This window comes from Dipodomys spectabilis, unplaced genomic scaffold (genome assembly GCF_019054845.1).
Source record: "Dipodomys spectabilis isolate Male_0828 unplaced genomic scaffold, ASM1905484v1 ptg000214l, whole genome shotgun sequence".
Taxonomy (NCBI): Eukaryota; Metazoa; Chordata; class Mammalia; order Rodentia; family Heteromyidae; genus Dipodomys; species Dipodomys spectabilis.
In genome coordinates, this window is record NW_024870891.1 from 1,517,520 (window position 1) to 1,535,081 (window position 17,562).

At 36.2% G+C, this 17,562-nt stretch overlaps 1 pseudogene; it reads right to left on the reverse strand.

Moving 5' to 3' along the window:
* Positions 1 to 15,619: 15,619 nt before the first annotated feature.
* Positions 15,620 to 15,716, reverse strand: LOC122122665 (annotated as a pseudogene).
* Positions 15,717 to 17,562: the final 1,846 nt, after the last annotated feature.

Here is a 17,562-nt window from a genome sequence, read left to right on the forward strand (position 1 = left end):
TTTCTTTCTTTCTTTCTTTCTTTCTTTCTTTCTTTCTTTCTTTCCTTCTTTCTTTGTTTCTTTCTTTCACTTCCTTCCATCTGTACTTCCTTCTTTTCTTCCTTATCTCCTTCCTTCCTTCTTTCCTTCCTTCCTTCCTTCCTTCCTTCCTTCCTTCCTTCTTTCCTTCCTTCCTCCTTCCCTCCCTTCCTCCTTCCCTCCCTCCTTCCTTCCTTCTTTCCTTCCTTCCTTCCTTCCTTCCTTCCTTCCTTCCTTCCTTCCTTCCTTCCTTCCTTCCCGTCCCTCCTTCTCCTTCTCTACTTTCTTTTCTTTCTTTCTTTTCTCTTTCTTTCTTTCTTCCCCTTTCTTTCCTCTTTTATGAAATGAGTATAAATTTAGATATTTTGTTTGCTGAACAAGTATTATACCATTAGAACAATCCTTTTTTAATTTAGTTACTTTGCTCATAGGTTATCAATTTTGCTGAGGGCTGAACAGAGGCTAAGTTCCTCACCTATGTCTACCAAGTAACTGGGATCACAAATGCATTCCAACTTGCAAGGCTTTAGGATAATATGAGAATCATATTACTTTCCCGGCACACTGGTTCTGAACTGTAATCCTCTCAAATTCTACCCCTTTAGTTAGTAATGTGAGCTCCAATAGCTTGCCCTCAGTATAGATTATCTAAATGAATGATTGAAGGTAATTTCACTTTAATCTCTTTTTTTGCCAGTTCAGGGACTGTTATAATTTTATTTCTATATACATTTTGTGTATATGTACACATTACTTTTAAAATGTTGCTCTCTCTCACTTTTCTTTCTTTTTTCTTTTTGTTGGTCATGGGGCTTGAATTCCAGGCCTGGGTGCTGTCGCTAAGTTCTTTAGATCAAGGCTAGCACTTTACCACTTGAACCACAGTGCCACTTCCACTTTTTAGGGTTTAATTGGAGGCAAGAGTGTCACGGATTTCCTGCAAGGGCTAGCTTTGAACTACCATCTTCAGATCTCAGCTCTTGCATAACTAGGATTACCGGCATGAACCATTGGCTCCCAGCTAAAATGTTACTTATTTTAAGTTCTATGATTTATTGAGGGAGCAGCATGAGTGTGTTGAAGGGAAACGTTCAAGTCATCTCTCTAAATAATTTCAGAGTTTCATTTTCATAATATTTATTGCAGTGATTAATAACAGAAGCTCCCAAAGTAACAGAATGATCCTTCATAGTCTCCTTCCCATAGGTATTATTGGAGGATGAGCAAGAACTAAGTATAAGGCAATATGTACTTGAAATTATAAAAAATTTTGATGATATATAAAGAGCCATATTACACAGCGTGCTTTTCATTTCATAAAGAAAAGAATGTCATACAAGTATAATTATTGGCAGGCTTTTTCATCTGAAAAAAAAATTATAAAAAAGCTGAAGGGGATCAGCAACCATTTAAGTGTGATATAACATTGGAGACTATAAGACATGAATTAATTCATTAAATAATTATCTAGGAAAGGTATCTGTTCACTAAATTTATTCATTGTACATTTTATTTTATTTACATGTCACTTAATACAAAAATACATACAAGTGTGTATATATATGTATGTATATATATATGTATATATATGTATATGTATATATATATATATATATATATATATATATATAATCAGCAATATCTGTCCAGTGAATTGTATGGTTAGGTAATTTCATCATGTCAAGTTCATCAAAAGGATGGACTTCCATAAACTTTAACAACCCTGCAACACCACTGCACATGCAAACTTAAGTGTTCACAATTGTAAGCCAGACCTGTGTTTTACCAAAGCTTTGTATATAGTGTGTTATTTTTTCATTTAAGCTTGACACAAAATGTGTTTGCCCTAGAAATAAATGATGGCATTATAACTACAGTACGTTAGTGTAAATCTTTACATTGAACACATGTTAAGTATGAGTTGTTCTTGCTTTCCTTTTCTTATTTTATCTTTAGGAAATTGATTTCAGTTTTGATGTAGTGTTTGCCAGACAGGTACTCCATCACTGGAGTCACTCCACCAATCCTTTCTTGTTTAAGTTACTTTACGTATAGAGTAACAATTTTTGCACCCAGCTCCAAAAGCAGGGACCATGATTTCATTCCAATATACCTACCTAGTAGGTTGATATAGGTGATACATTCCTTCCTAGACTGATTCAGAACTGTGATCCTCTCAAATTTCTACCACGTTAGTTAATAGTGTGTGCTCCAGTTCTGCATACCTCTAGAAGATATGACAGAAGTAAATGATTACAGGTAATTTGAGTGAATCATTGGCTCATAGGTGATTTGATATTAAAACGTAGGGTAAGTTTGAAAGTATAATCACAGTAGTCAGATATTTTGCTAAGTAAATTTTGCTTCACATTAAAAAACACCTCAACCAGAATTCAGGACTTATTTTGTTGTCTGTCAACTTGTATGTCATCTGGAAAAATAAACTTAATGTTTTCCATGCGTGGTAAAGATCTTTGAATGGTCTGATGTGCTGGTTCACATCTATAATCATGGTTAGCAATCAGAAATAAATAGATCACAATTTGAAAATAGCCTAACCAAAAATTAGGAAATCTCAATCTCAACAAACTAGTGGATCATGTTGAATCATGCCATTAATCTCAACACCACAAGAGGCTAAGTCTCTGCTCAGTACCTGTGTCACTTAGGTAACTGGCTCACTTGGAGGCAGTCACCTCTCATGATGCAGAAACTGGGCTGAGATTTAGCCAAGAGGAGGGAGGAGTCTGCCCCACCTTCCCAGGTGGACCTCCAGAATGCAGTGAATGTGCTTGCTTTCCTCCTCCAAATGGCTTGAGACGCCATGCTGCTGAGTGCTCATTATTTGATTCCAGTTACCTGGGTTAGAGGTGTAAGGTAACAGTAAATTAAATTTCACGTTTGCCAATTGAGCTGTTCTTCACCGCCTGTGAGTTCAACTCACCAAGTATCCATTTTTTGAGAGTTGAGAACACTCAGGTAAGGGAGAGAGGGAGGGTGAGTGAAAGAGAGGAGAGATATATAGAGAGAGGGAGAGAGAACAGAAAGGAAGGAAGGAAGGAAGGAAGGAAGGAAGGAAGGAAGGAAGGAAGGAAGGAAGGAAGGAAGGAAAGAGGATAGAAGGAAAGAAAGAAAGAAAGAGAAAGAAAGAAAGAAAGAAAGAAAGAAAGAAAGAAAGAAAGAAAGAAAGAAAGAAAGAAAGAAAGAAAGAAAGAAAGATAGGAAGGAAGGAAGGAAGAAAGGAAGGAAGAAAGGAAGAAGAAAAGAAAGAAAGAAAGGAAGGAAGAAAGAAAGAAAGGAAGGAAGGAAGGAAGAAAAAGAAAAGAGAAGAAAGATAATGATTGAGAATGAACGGTTTGGAGTCAGGAGTTACATTTTACATGGCAGAAGTCCTACCTGTATTTAGTATTAGGTCTGCCCAAGCCATGCAGACCTTATGCAGACACTTCCCTTCTTCTTGGTTAACTTTCCATCCTTTATGTGTAACCTAGGTATCTGGCATGCCTGGAGGCAGACACCTCCCCCTCCTACTAAGTCACAACCTAGTCAGCCTCTGGTCAAACTTTCCATTTGACCAGAGGATATTCCCAGGCCCTGAGGTCACATCACAGCCAGAATTTTCCTCCACCAGGCCATATCTCATCCGGTCCTTGGCCTAGATATGTCCTGGCCCGAGGTTGTGTCAACCCCCTTTTTTTCACATGCCTCTCCACCATATATGGCATGGGCAGCAGTTCAGTAAATAAACTACTTTACCTGACTGAATACCATGCGGTGTTCTCTTCATTGGCTACCTAATGAAACTTACCTTATTAATATACCTTACACTTCAGAGTTTCTAGTTATGAATTCATGGATATTTTTCTGACATATGTGAGATCAATATCTACAAAACATATGTACTAACTCAACATTTAACAGTAAAATTCTGCCTGGAATCTTTTTTTTCAATTTTTTAATTTTGAAAATAATGTACAGAGAAGTTGCAATTACATTTGCAAGATAATGAGTACATGTCTTATTAAGCATTGGTGCCTCCTCCTTTTTTTCCCCTATTCATCCCTTCCCATCTCCCACTTCCTCCTCCAAAGTTGTAAAGTTCGTTTTTTGACATAATGTGTTGTACATCTCATTGTTGCTATGGATCCACCTGTATCCCTATTGACATAATTTGTTTTTTTCCCTTCCCCTCCACAAAGACTACCAACATCTGAATTTTTAATAGCAGCTTAATTAACCTTAACATCTATTTTGTTTGCTTTGCTTTGTTTTGTTTTTAGCTTAAAATAATCAAAGATTTGGTGGGACAATCTGCAAAGATCTCTGCCTTCATATTTTCTAATCACCCTGGGCTACAACATGTGTGCTACCAGATGACATGATGGAACTTTGAAAAACTAGAAAGCAGATACACATCATAAGGTCGATGGCTTTGGGATTTCTCAGATTCTTTTTTAAATGTAATTGTTACTAAGGTGTGTAGAGTGAGTTTACCATATCACAATTCATATAACGTGTACATTTGCCTTGTAGACAGCGCCATCCTTTCCTGACCTTTCCCCCAGTTTTTGTTTGTTTTGTTGTTGTTGTTTGTTTTTGTTTTTGTGTCTAACTATCAGTTTCAACTCAGGGTTGGTTGCTGCACCTGCGTTTTTGTAATCAAGGTTACTCTACCTCTGGAGTCCCAGCTCCCTTTATGGCTTTTTGGTTGTTAATTGGAGAGAAGAGTCACAGATTTTCTCACTCCTGCTGTCTTTGAACTGTGATCATCAGCCTCCTGAGTAGCTAGGATTATAGGCCTGAGTCCCCAGTGTCCAGCTACTAACGTGTTGGTTTCATGCTTCCCTGGTTGTGTTACAATTTTCCTCAACTCTTGGCACTAATACTGCATATTGCCTGGCTCAAATCTGAATTGGTGGAACATGCTTTTATTTTGAGGAAGGCAGGAATAGGAAACTATAGGCCATATGGACATATAAGCTAAACAAATCATTTGGAACATGACATATAGACAAGTAAATTTATTGCCAGTTGACTGTGTCCTGTCTTTACTGTTAATTTTGCATGGCCTGTGAATGATGTTAGACACATCCAAATGTCCATTGGCAGAAATAAGGTTTCTCATCCTTTTCTAAAAACAAAACAAAAAGCCACCAAAAAATATTACGTATGAGTCCAGCAATTTCCTTGAATTACAGACCAATCTGCCCCTATTTTATGAAAAAATGTCCTTTATTCAAGTGCTGCTACTTTTTCTAACTACAAATATAATGAAAGCTTTAGTAGTCTGTAGAATTGTATACCACAGCTGTCATTTTAGTTTACAAGAAATTCAGACTTTAAAATGTTTATTTATTTTTTTGACAGTTATGGGGCTTGGACACAGGGCCTGGACACTGTCCCTGAGACTCTGTGCTCAAGTTAGTTAACATTCTACCAATTGAGCCACAGAGTCACTTCTGTTTTATGAGTTGTTGATTGGAGATAAGAGTCTTATGGGGACTTTTCTTCCTGGGCTGGCTTTGAACTGCGATCCTCAGATCTCAGCCTCATGACTAACTGGGATTACAGGGATGAGAGACTGGCACCTGGCTTTAAATACTCATTTTTAAAATGAATTGCTTGGTGCCTCTGGCTCACATATATAATCCTAGCTATAGTTAGGTTTACAGTTATGAGAAACAAACACTAGGTAAGTGTTGTTCATGATGGTTTGTATTGCCATGTTTTAATATAGTTTGTTTCTTATACTACAATGCTCTTATTTTTATTTTCACCTAGGAGGGGGTGATAAGTGCTAGTCAGTGTTGAACTTTCTTTGGATGAGATGGAGTCATGTGGATGATATTTCCTAGAATGGCATGGAATTGAAATCTTCCTGCTCTCAGCTCCCCATGGGCCTGGGATGATAGAAGTATTCCATCACACATAGCCAGGGGTTGGGGAGTATTGCAGGTAACCCTACACTGGTCTGGAACTGATGTCCTAAATACCTAGCTTTACAGGCAAAACCATCTTATATTCCATTTCACTTTGAATAGCTTATGTATATACTTAGAGAGTACAATGATAACATACTACATGTTAAGTATATAAAATAGCCAATATAATTAGCAGGTTTATCTCCCTAACCATTCAAGCTCAATTATTTTGGTAACCTCCTGACTCTGTTAACTATTTTGGAATATACCATAAACACGAATACACTGACAATGTGCAAAATATTGGAAGTTGACAGAGATAGAAACAAGTTAGATTGATGTTAGGAAAATGATCCCTTAAATATGTATTTTAATGTTCTTTTTTCTTTCATGCATGTGTTTCTAATGCATTTATAAGATTATTTCTTTGTTGCTTTGTATGTCCCTCCCCCACAGTGTAACCCCCGCTTTCACTATATTTGATGTCAGTATAACTTGTGGAGGAGATGGGGACAAACAAGTCGTTTAAGGATTCAGGTGGACCTGTTGCAACAATGAGAAGTACAAAATGTCATGTCAAAAACGAGCTTTACAATGTCGGTGTGGGGGGGAGGGGGGGAAGGATTGGGTGGGGGGGGAGGGGGGAGGCTGGGAAGGGAGGTGAAGGGTAAACAAAGGAGGAGGCTGCAATGCTTGGTAAGAAATGTATGCATTATCCTGCCCATGTAATTGTAACCCCTCTGTACAGTATGTTCTCAAATAAAATAAAATAAAATTAATTTTAAAAAAAAGAAACAAGTTAGATTATGTATAGTAAATATATATTTATCTATTGCTCCTCTGAAGAATATTATCATATATTCACCATGACAATACCACCATATATTCACCATGACAATAATTTTCCTGCAGTGTAGATTTTCCCATTTCATAATCTGCCATCTTCATCTTTTTACATCTTTTTACGTTATAAGTATGAATGATTTCCTGTTTATTATAATGTTTTGAAATTATTATATGATGGAATTAAAAATTTGTAGAGTCTACTGAAATTATCTCATTTTGTTTGGATTTGTGATGCTAAATCAATAAGACCATGGTTTCCTGAAATTTATGCTAACAGACTATATCACCAAATTATATTCTAATTACATCTTATTATTGTATTTTTATATAGGGTTCTACTGTTGCTGTTTTATGATATAGAAAGTTGTGGAGCTAGACTGAAACTTGCAACCCCACTGCCTCCAGTAACAATGTTTTATCACCAGGTTATGGAGGCTGATAAGTATAACTCTAACTAATCAGGAGTTTGAGACCTGAGATTTAGTTCAGACAGCCTGAGCATGAAATTTTATGAGTCTCTTCTCTCCAGTTCAGTAGAGAAAGCTTGCAGTGGAACTGTGGCATAATTGGTAGATCACTACTGTCACCAGAAAGATACTCGGGCTTGTCATATAACCCCTGAATTCAAGACCTAAAACAGAGATATGCACAACACACCCTCACACACATACACACACACTCCAACACACATGTACACACACATTCTCTGGCAATGTTGTATCTTAAATTCTTATCCAGAGATTGGGCAATAGGCCACTAATTTGTGAAGGTATTTTTATTGATTATTTTGAAGGAGGAGGATAGTTCATGGGACAAAGATGACAAGATTAGGAAACAAAAAACTAACAAAGTCCTAGGATGTAGATGTCAAAAATAGATGAAAGAAGTACATGGTAGCCTGAGAGGGCCCAGAGAGGAAAAATGATTTCTGTAGGATGAGAGGAATAGTGACAAATAAGGCATGGATCTGACCTAGGAAGTGTTCCTTGAGGTTGAGAGCATACTGATTCCCAGGCCTAGCTGAGGATATTGGGATTTGACAATGTTCACATATGTATAGAGTGATGTGGGAGGGGAGATTTCAGTCTCCAGTATGTCTTTGGGATTGTCTTATGTGAGCAAGAAGCTTAGATCATTGGGCTCTGAGAGATGACACTCTCTACCCCATAATGGAATAGAATATGGAACTCTGAGAGCCAGGCAACTGTAACTGACAGTCAGCTCAAGCCAGCTCATGTGGCCTGTAGCTCAGGAACAAGAAAGATGTTCCTGTGTTGTTTGCAAAGTTCAAGAGACTCAGATCTCAGCCATGAGAGGTGTTAGTGCTTCACTCAATGCTGTAGACACTGGATCAGTGCCGAAACACGAATCCATATTCTCAGGCCTTTTTAAAATTTTTATTATAAAGATACTATACAGAGGGTTACAGTTACATGAGCAAGGTAATGAGTACACTTCCTATTAAGCATTGTTACCCCCTCCATTGTTTTCCCCCTACCATCCCTTCCCTCCCTACCTTCCCCGAGGTTCTTTTTTTTTTCTTTAATAGTGATTAAGTGATAACATAATTTCCCAAATTTCACAGTATTGTGGAATAAGGATGCGCATTTAAAGTCACAAGCTCATTCTAATTTTCCTGGAGCAAATTGTCTATCACAGTCTATAACATATAATGGTGTACCCATATACACCATACATGGGATCAGCAGTATGGGATAATTAGTAGTGTTTCGACCAGATGAGTGGGAGTTCTTTGTTTCTTAAGTCCTAGGATGTAGATGTCAAAAATAGATGCAAGAAGTACATGGCAGCCTGAGAGGGCCCAGAGAGGAAAAATGATTTCTGTAGGATGAGAGGAATAGTGACAAATAAGGCATGGATCTGACCTAGGAAGTGTTCCTTGAGGTTGAGAGCATACTGATTCCCAGGCCTAGCTGAGGATATTGGGATTTGACAATGTTCACATATGTATAGAGTGATGTGGGAGGGGAGATTTCAGCTCACACTAATACTCCTCCAACTCTTCAATGAAAGTGAAAGAGAAAGTTCACTACCGAACACATTCTATGAAGCCATCATAACCCTCATCCCAAAACGAGGCAGGGACTCATCAAAGAAAGAGAACTATAGACCCATTTCTTTGAAGAACACTGATGCAAAACTTCTCAACAAAATTTTGGACAACCGACTTCAACAATTCACCCAAAAAATCATACACCATGATCAAACAGGATTCATTTCAGGGATGCAAAGTTGGTTCAATATACGCAAATCAATTAATATTATTCATCACATCAACAGGAGCAAGAATAGGAACCACATGGTTATCTCAATAGATGCAGAAAAATCATTTGACAAGATCCAACACCCCTTTATGATGAAGGATTTGGAAAAATTAGGATTCCATGGAACATTCCTCAATACAATGAAGTCTGTATATGACAAACCTACAGCCAGCATTATACTTAATGCTGAAAAACTAAAGCCATTTCCTCTTAACTCAGGAACAGGACAAGGATGTCCACTCTCTCCAATTCTCTTCAATGTAGTATTAGAATGCCTAGTTACAGCAATAAGACAAGATGCAGACATAAAGTGGATCCAAATAGGGAAAGAAGAAATAAAACTCTCCCTCTTAGCAGACGACATGATCTTGTATTTAAAGAATCCCAAAGACACCACTCCCAAATTACTCAAGCTGATTCAAAACTTTGGCAAAGTAGCAGGTTATAAAATTAACCCCCCAAAATCAATGGCTTTTCTGTATGCCAACAATGAGAAAAGTGTGGCTGAAATTAGGAAAGGAACTCCATTTGTAATAGTCCCACCAAAAATAAAATACCTAGGAATTAACTTATCCAAAGGAGTGAAGGACCTCTATGATGAAAACTTTAAAATCTTGAAAAAGGAAATCAACACAGAACTTAAAAAATGCAAAATCTCCCATGCTCCTGGATTTGAAAGATTAACATCGTGAAAATGGCAATTCTTCCCAAGGCTATCTACAAATTCAGTGCGATACCTATCAAAATTCCAACCTCATTCTTCAAGGAAATAGAAGAGGAAATCCAAAAATTCATATGGAACAATAAAAGACCCCAAATAGCAAAAACGCTCCTCAACAGAAAGAACATTGCTGGAGGAATATCAATACCAAATTTCAAACTCTACTATAAAGCCATAGTAATCAAAACAGCTTGGAATTGGCATAAGTACAGACCTCAAGAACAATGGAATAGAATTGAAAACCCAGAAATGAACCTACAGACCTACAGCCATCTAAATTTCCATAAGGGAGCTAAAACAATAGTATGGAACAAAGACAGCCTTTTCATTAAATGGTGCTGGCAAAATTGTTTAACTACTTGTAGAAAACTAAAGCTAAACCCTTATATATCACCCTGCACCATAATCAACTCCAAATGGATCAAAGTCCTCGAAGTCAAACCAGACACCCTGAAAACATTAGTGGAGGAAATAGGAGAAACCCTAGGTCTCCTTGGCTCAGGCCGAAATTTTCTGAATAGAGACCAGGAAACACAACTAATCTAAGAAAGGTTGGACAAATGGGATTGCATAAAGTTGCAGAGCTTCTGCATTGCAAAGGACATAGCTAGCAAGATCAATAGAAAGCCCGCAGATTGGGAGAAGATCTCCACTACCCATACAACAGACAAGAATCTCATATCTAAAATATACTTGGAACTCAAAAAATTAAATCCCCCAACAACAAATCCTCAAAGAAAAAACTGCCCAATAAGTAAGTGGACAAAAGACTTAAAGAGAAACTTCTGTGAAGAAGAAAGAAGGATGGCCAATAGACACATGAAGAAATGCTCCACATCCCTAGCCATAAAAGAAATGCAAATCAAAACAACATTTAGATACCACCTCACACCAGTTAGAATGGCAAAAATCAAGAACTCTAACATCAAGAGATTTTGTAGGGGAGGTGGACAGAAGGGAACCTTACTTCACTGATGGTGGGAATGTAAACTTGTTCAACCACTTTGGAAAGCAATATGGAGGTTCCTCAAAAGACTTCACATAGAGCTCCCCTATGACCCAGCAATCCCACTTTTGGGCATTTACCCAAATGTTTACAAACAAGACCACACTAAAGCTACCAGCACAACAATCTTTATTGCAGCATTATTTACCATAGCTAAGATCTGGAACCAACCCAGATGCCCCTCAGTAGATGAATGGATCAAGAAAATGTGGTATATATACACAATGGAATTCTACGCCTCCATCAGAAAAAATGACATTGCCCCATTTGTTAGGAAATGGAAAAACTTGGAAAAAAATATATTAAGTGAAGTAAGCCAGGTCCAAAGAAACATAGGCCCCATGGTTTCCCTTATTTGCAATATCTAGTATATGTATGAGTCAAGCGGAAAAGGTCAGATAATGTGATGTTAGGAAAATGAACCCTTAGATATGTATTTTAATGTTTTTTTCTTTCATGCCTGTGTTTCTAACGCATTTATAAGATTATTTCTTTGTTGCTTTGTATGTCCCTCCTCCACAGTATAACCCCTGCTTTCACTATATTTGATGTCAGTATAACTTGTGGAGGAGATGGGGAAAAAAAAGTAGTTTAAGGATTCAGGTGGACCTGTTGCAACAATGTGAAGTACATGTTGTCATGTCCAAAACGAGCTTTACAACGTCAGTGCAGGGGGGGGGGGGCGAGAATGATTGGTATTGGGGGGAGGGAGGCTGGGAAGGGATGAGAAGGGTAAACAAAGGAGGAGGCTGCAATGCTTGGTAAGAAATGTAAGCATTATCCTTCCCATGTAATTGTAACCCCTCTGTACAGTATGTTCTCAAATAAAATAAAATTAAATTAAAAAAAGTATAACCAATTTGAGGTCAAATACGTATTTTGTACTGACAATCATCTTACAACAATAACTTACTAACTAATTATGTCGGTATCTTCTTACCTAACATACAATAAGAGCTGAAAGCAGTCGCTTTTTCTAAATTAATATTGTAAATGCTTTGATTATGATGATTTTATTATTAGACAAATAATATGTACAGAAAGGTGGTTCCACTGAAATGACATGACAGACTCTGATAAATAAAACACTTCAACACAGTTAGCTTTTTTCAGCCTCACTCTGTCCACATTGGCAAACAACATTTCAACAGCACATGCACACATATACACATACATACATGTTCGCACATGTACACACACATATGCATGCATGCTAAATGCAGGGTATATTGTACAAAAAATCCAAATAAAATATTAGTGATTAGGACAAATGATAATATGCCTTATTACAAAATAATACATAAACCATTACCACGCATGTTACATTTTACCTGCCTTTCCACATGTGACCACTTAATTTATTTTTAATTAATTAATTACCCTATTAATTAATTCATTTGTTTGGTGCTAATCCTAGTGCTTGAACTCAGGGCCTAGCTTTGTCCCAGAATTTTATTTTTTGTTTCAGTTTTCTCAAGGCTAGGATTTTACTGCTTGTACCACAGCTCCATTTCTAGCTTTTGATTGTTACTTTCAAATTAGAATCTAATGGACTTTTTTTTTCTTGGTCTGTTTTCAAACCACAATCCTCAGATTTCATCTTTCTTATTAACTAGTACTAAAGACATAAGCCATCGGTATGGCTTCTACTTTTTCCTCTATAGTTATCTAATGCCCATACTTATATAGTAATTTTAAAATGAGAGTATAGAAGCAAGATGATACTGTCCAGTCAGAAATTCAAGTTAGTAATGTAAATTTATTATTAAAACCATACACAAACAATACCATGATATAGTGTAAGAGAACTCACTATTGAACATACGAGCCTTAAGAGTTTTCTAATAGATCTATTATTTATTGGTACCCAACATTAGAAAAATGTATGAGGCATTGGTAAAACAGAAGTCCTTTGCATGACTACATACATTCTTTGTTTTTTTAAAGACACTTGCTTTCATCTAAAATGTAGGCCTGACCATTGTCTTCATGTGATTTTGATGATTGAAAGTGCTTAGTGAGAAAGTCAAAACGTATTAGTAGTCCTTAACTATCAATTCTCATTTTCTTCTTGGAGAATATTATGATCAAATCAATAGTTCAGAATCAGCAACCAATACTTCAGAATCATGCTTCCAGTGCAAGTGGATCACCAGTAAGAAATCCTCAATACCAATTTCCACAAAGTTTTGTCACAGATACAATCTCTCTGCTTTCTCTAGCTGCTTTACTACCTTCTTATTCCTTCATTGTACAGGAAAAGTATGATTCAACTGATTTCAGTCAGATCTGTTACTAGAATTATCAAGGATTTAGTTTATTGTGTGTAATTTTGTCAAAGTTATATCTCTTTACATAGGCTACTAAAAATGTATTTACTAATTTCAAGTAAATACATAAATTCTATTTCCATCTCTTTTAAAAATAAATTTTTGTTTGCTCTATAAATTGATCAGAGGCATGGATTTTGTGGCTAGCTAGGTCATTATACATCTGTCTCTCTCTTTCTCTCTCCCTTTCTTGGTTCTCATAGATAATATGATTGCTCCATAATTATCCTAATTTATTTTGCTTTTATATTTTTGGTTGCATCATTTCACTTTTTGCTCTGCCATTTCCCATATCATTTATATAAAAGGCATTATTTCCTATTTTCTCATTCCTAGAATAAGCTGCACATGAAGACATCACAGGTCCTCATTTTCAGTGTGTACATTTGAATATGGAGGAACATCTTTCCGCTGCTCTCCATCAATTCCCTACTCTCCAGTTAGAATAATTTCGAATAGTAAAATTGGAAAAAGAGAAAATAAATCATGATGAATAAACAATTGCAGAAAATTCACCGGATATTTCTGACCAGTTCAACCAATGTGAAATATTAGGGAAATACATGGACACCTCATTCCCACTGGCACTCAAAGTCTCTGGTTAGGCAATTCTTAGGAATATGGGGAACAGGATGAAAAAGTAAGGAATGGTATCAATTGCAAGAAATAAAATTGGAGAAGGATCCAAACAATTTTCTTCATTGGGCTACCGAAAATATTCAGCTTATTACATTGCGGAGACTTCTTTCCCAAAAGGCCACTCGTGAATAGTAGGGATGATGATGAGTATACCCCTCTTCGAGAAGCCTACAGTGGAAACTTAGACATTATCAGTGAGTTGATGTCTCAAGCGGCACATGCAATAACTGTAGATGACTGATCACCCTTGCACAGTGCATATACATGGAATAATACCAGAGTGGCTTCTTTCTTACTTCGTCATGATACAGATACCAATGCCCAGACTAAAGGACTCATTTTTTTAAAAAAAATTTTTTTTGGTTTGGTAGTGGGACCTGAACTCTGGGCCTGGACGCTGTCCCTCAGCTCTTCAGCTCAAGGCTAGCGCTCTACCACTTGAGCCACAGCACCACTTCTGGCTTTTTTTTTTCCTGCTTATATGGTGCTGAGGAATCGAACCTAGGGCCTCATGCATGCAAGCTAAGTGCTCTACCACTGAGCCATATTCCCAGCCCAAATATTTTTGTTTGTTTGTTTTTTGTTGTTGTTGTGTTTTTTTTTTGGTCGGTTGTGGGGCTGGAGCTCTGGGCTTGGGTGCTGTCGCTGTGCTCTTCAGCTCAAGGTGAGCGCTCTACTGCTTGAGCCACAGCGCCACTTCCCCAAACTAAAGAATTTTTGACACCTTTACATCTTGTTGCTGAGAATTGAGATAGCAAAGATACGCTGGATCACCTTCTGTTGAACCATTATATAAAACCAGGCCGGAAGAACAACATAGAATATACTGTATTTGATATTGCCAAAAGGATAAGTATGTATCACTACCTCTACGAAGTTGTGATAGGCTATACAAATTGTTCACTGAAGTCCTAATGGTCGGGTTAAGTTTCTTAAATTTCAAAAATGCAAGTCCATCTTTTGTGTCCCTACAAAATATTTTCACAATCCAAATAAGAGCAATATATATATTTTTGGTCAGTCATGGGGCTTGAAATCTGGGCCTGGGAGCTATCCCTGTGCTCTTCAGCTCAAGGTTAGCGCTCTACCACTTGAGACACAGCTCCACTTCCAGTTTTCTAGTGGTTTATTTGAGATAAGTGTACCACAGACTTTCCTTCCCAGGCTGGCTTTGAACCATGATCCTCAGATCTCAGCCTCCTGTGTAGCTAGGATTATAGGCATGAGCCACCAATGCCTGGCAGCACCAATATTTTACTGTAAAAATTCATGGATTCCGTGGAATTCTTCCAAGTGAATTGCCTGCCTTGGATGTCAAAATGTATTCAATATTTTTTTGTATATATGTATAATAATTTCTTCAGAGTTTGTGATTTTTTTAATCAGAAATAATTTTAATTTATCTGTTGAAATGAGTAGTACAGAAACAAAAATATTTCTTGTGCTTGTCTGAAAAAGTATATTTTAAAATATTCTATATTCTATGTTTGCAAAATGTTCATAATTTATTTTATTTTCTCCTAGATATACTTTGAATTCTACATTATTTTATAATATATAGGTTCATTAATGTGTCCTTTCCGATTGTATTCCATATAGAAACAGTTTGCTTCCTTTTTTTCTAGGACTTAATATTATTTTTTTAAATTTTATTTTATTTTTATTTGGGATAAAATGACAATGTTGTCTAATTTGAGAATATTTGTAAAGTTTATGCTATGTAAACGCCTTTCTGAGGTGAAGATTTAATACACTGATGTCAAACTAAATTATATGAATTACGTGTATTGTTACACTTGTAATTTTGTAATCAACTTTTTAATAACTTTTTCATTTCTTGAATCTGAAGAATGAAAAATATGGAATACTTCTCAAATTTTCATATTATCCTTGTGCAAGTGCCATGTTAATCTCTGTATTTTAATTTGAGTATACGTGCTGCTAAAGCGTGTAGTATCCTCTAAATTTAAGTAGTTAATCATGCAATCTTTATACAGGTTTATATCTATGGGTGCCTACTTGTAACAAGGAAACTTTATTGTTCCTTACAATGCTATCGATCTTATTTCCCTAAAATTCTGTGAATAATGGAAAATTTATATTTATCAGTCGATTGCTCACATTTGCAAATTTTTTTTGTCAATGACTATCTTAAGTCTTTTTATTTGGAATTTGATCATACTCTCAATTATTTATAGATAGGTCCAAAGGTGATGGCTTTTTCAAGTACTTATTTATTCAACTGAATTAGCTTTGCGGACCTAATGGATTCAAAGTAAGCGTTGCTTAAGAGCTACTTCTAAACTTCTTCAGCTGACATTTTCCCAAATGAGGTGTTACAGGAACAAATGTCTACCTGAGCCTTTACATTTCTTCCATGTGGGAACAGCCCAACCAGAATATCTTACCCTGACAGCATAGATTGTCTTACTAGAAGAAAACTAATCTTGGTTACAAGGGATCATACAGAGATGAACAGTTCAAACAGAACTGTTCAGACTAGAAGGTATTTTATCAAAATATAATTGTTTATTATACCTTCCATTTCAAAAGTAGCTAACGCCAAGAAGGTGAAAAAATTGTTCGTATGCATGATTACTTAATGTCCTGGCCTGTCTACCATCCAACCATGCAGGAACTTATACTACTGCCTTTTTATCACCCAATATTTTCATAGTTGCAGGAGAAGTGCATATGTTTCTCCTCATTATTAGGCATTAAATTGATAATGTTTTAATCACAGTGTTTCCTATTGCTTCCATGCTGTAAATCTACAAATGGTAAATCTTTAGGTCTAACTCTATCAGACACTGAAGTAGAGATAATGGAATAATACTTTAAAATAGAGTTGCCTTTAATACAGTAACTACAACAGAACAATACAAAACGTGTGCTTTTTAATTATATTATATATAGTTATATATTTTATATTGATATGTGCTGATTTTATATTTCACACATTGAAACTTACAAGAATTAGTTGATAGTTTGACAAATAAATTGATATTTATTTATTCCAATAAATAGAATTAGAATATAAATAATTAGGTTTAAAATATATATTAGACTATAAAAGTATCAATGCAATGTTTTTAGTATAAACTTATGATACATTCTAATTGTTCTTGGTCTTCTGAATCCACATGGTAAAAAAAAACAATGTTTTCCTCTAATCAATAATGGATTTTACTCTGCTGCTGTTTATTGTTTTAATTCGCTTGTCCCAAACTGTTTTTCTCCATATTTCTAAAGCATTCCTACTGATTAAGCCCAAATTTTGCTAAGATGTCTAAAAAATATTATTCTTCTGCAATACCCATGCATCCTAGGAACCCAGGTCCGAGTTACCTGCATCATCAGATAACAGGGGCAAAACTTCTCACCAAAGCCCATGCAACATATCAACACAAAGTAATTGAAGACCCATCTCAATTTCGCATTTCCTATATGTCAGGGCACCAATTCCTTGAGATGCAGGAATTAGAAGTAAGCAATTGTGAAATACAAGGCTACTTAAAATGAAGGATGAGATCGCAAAATTTGAGAGAAAGTACTGTAATTTAAACATTCAACTTACAGATAACCAGCCCATATGAGTGAACAAGTTCACAAAGTGTCATAAGATTATTTTTAATACCCCTCACCTATTATTAACGAAAGATTTTATTCCAACCTAAGTGGGCCAAAAAATAGTTTCTGGGAGGATAGATCAATAATTGTTCTACCAAAGCCCTGAAATCTTGACTTAGAGCTCAAATGTAATTCAGAAAAACATTTGAAGCACTAAAGAGTGCTT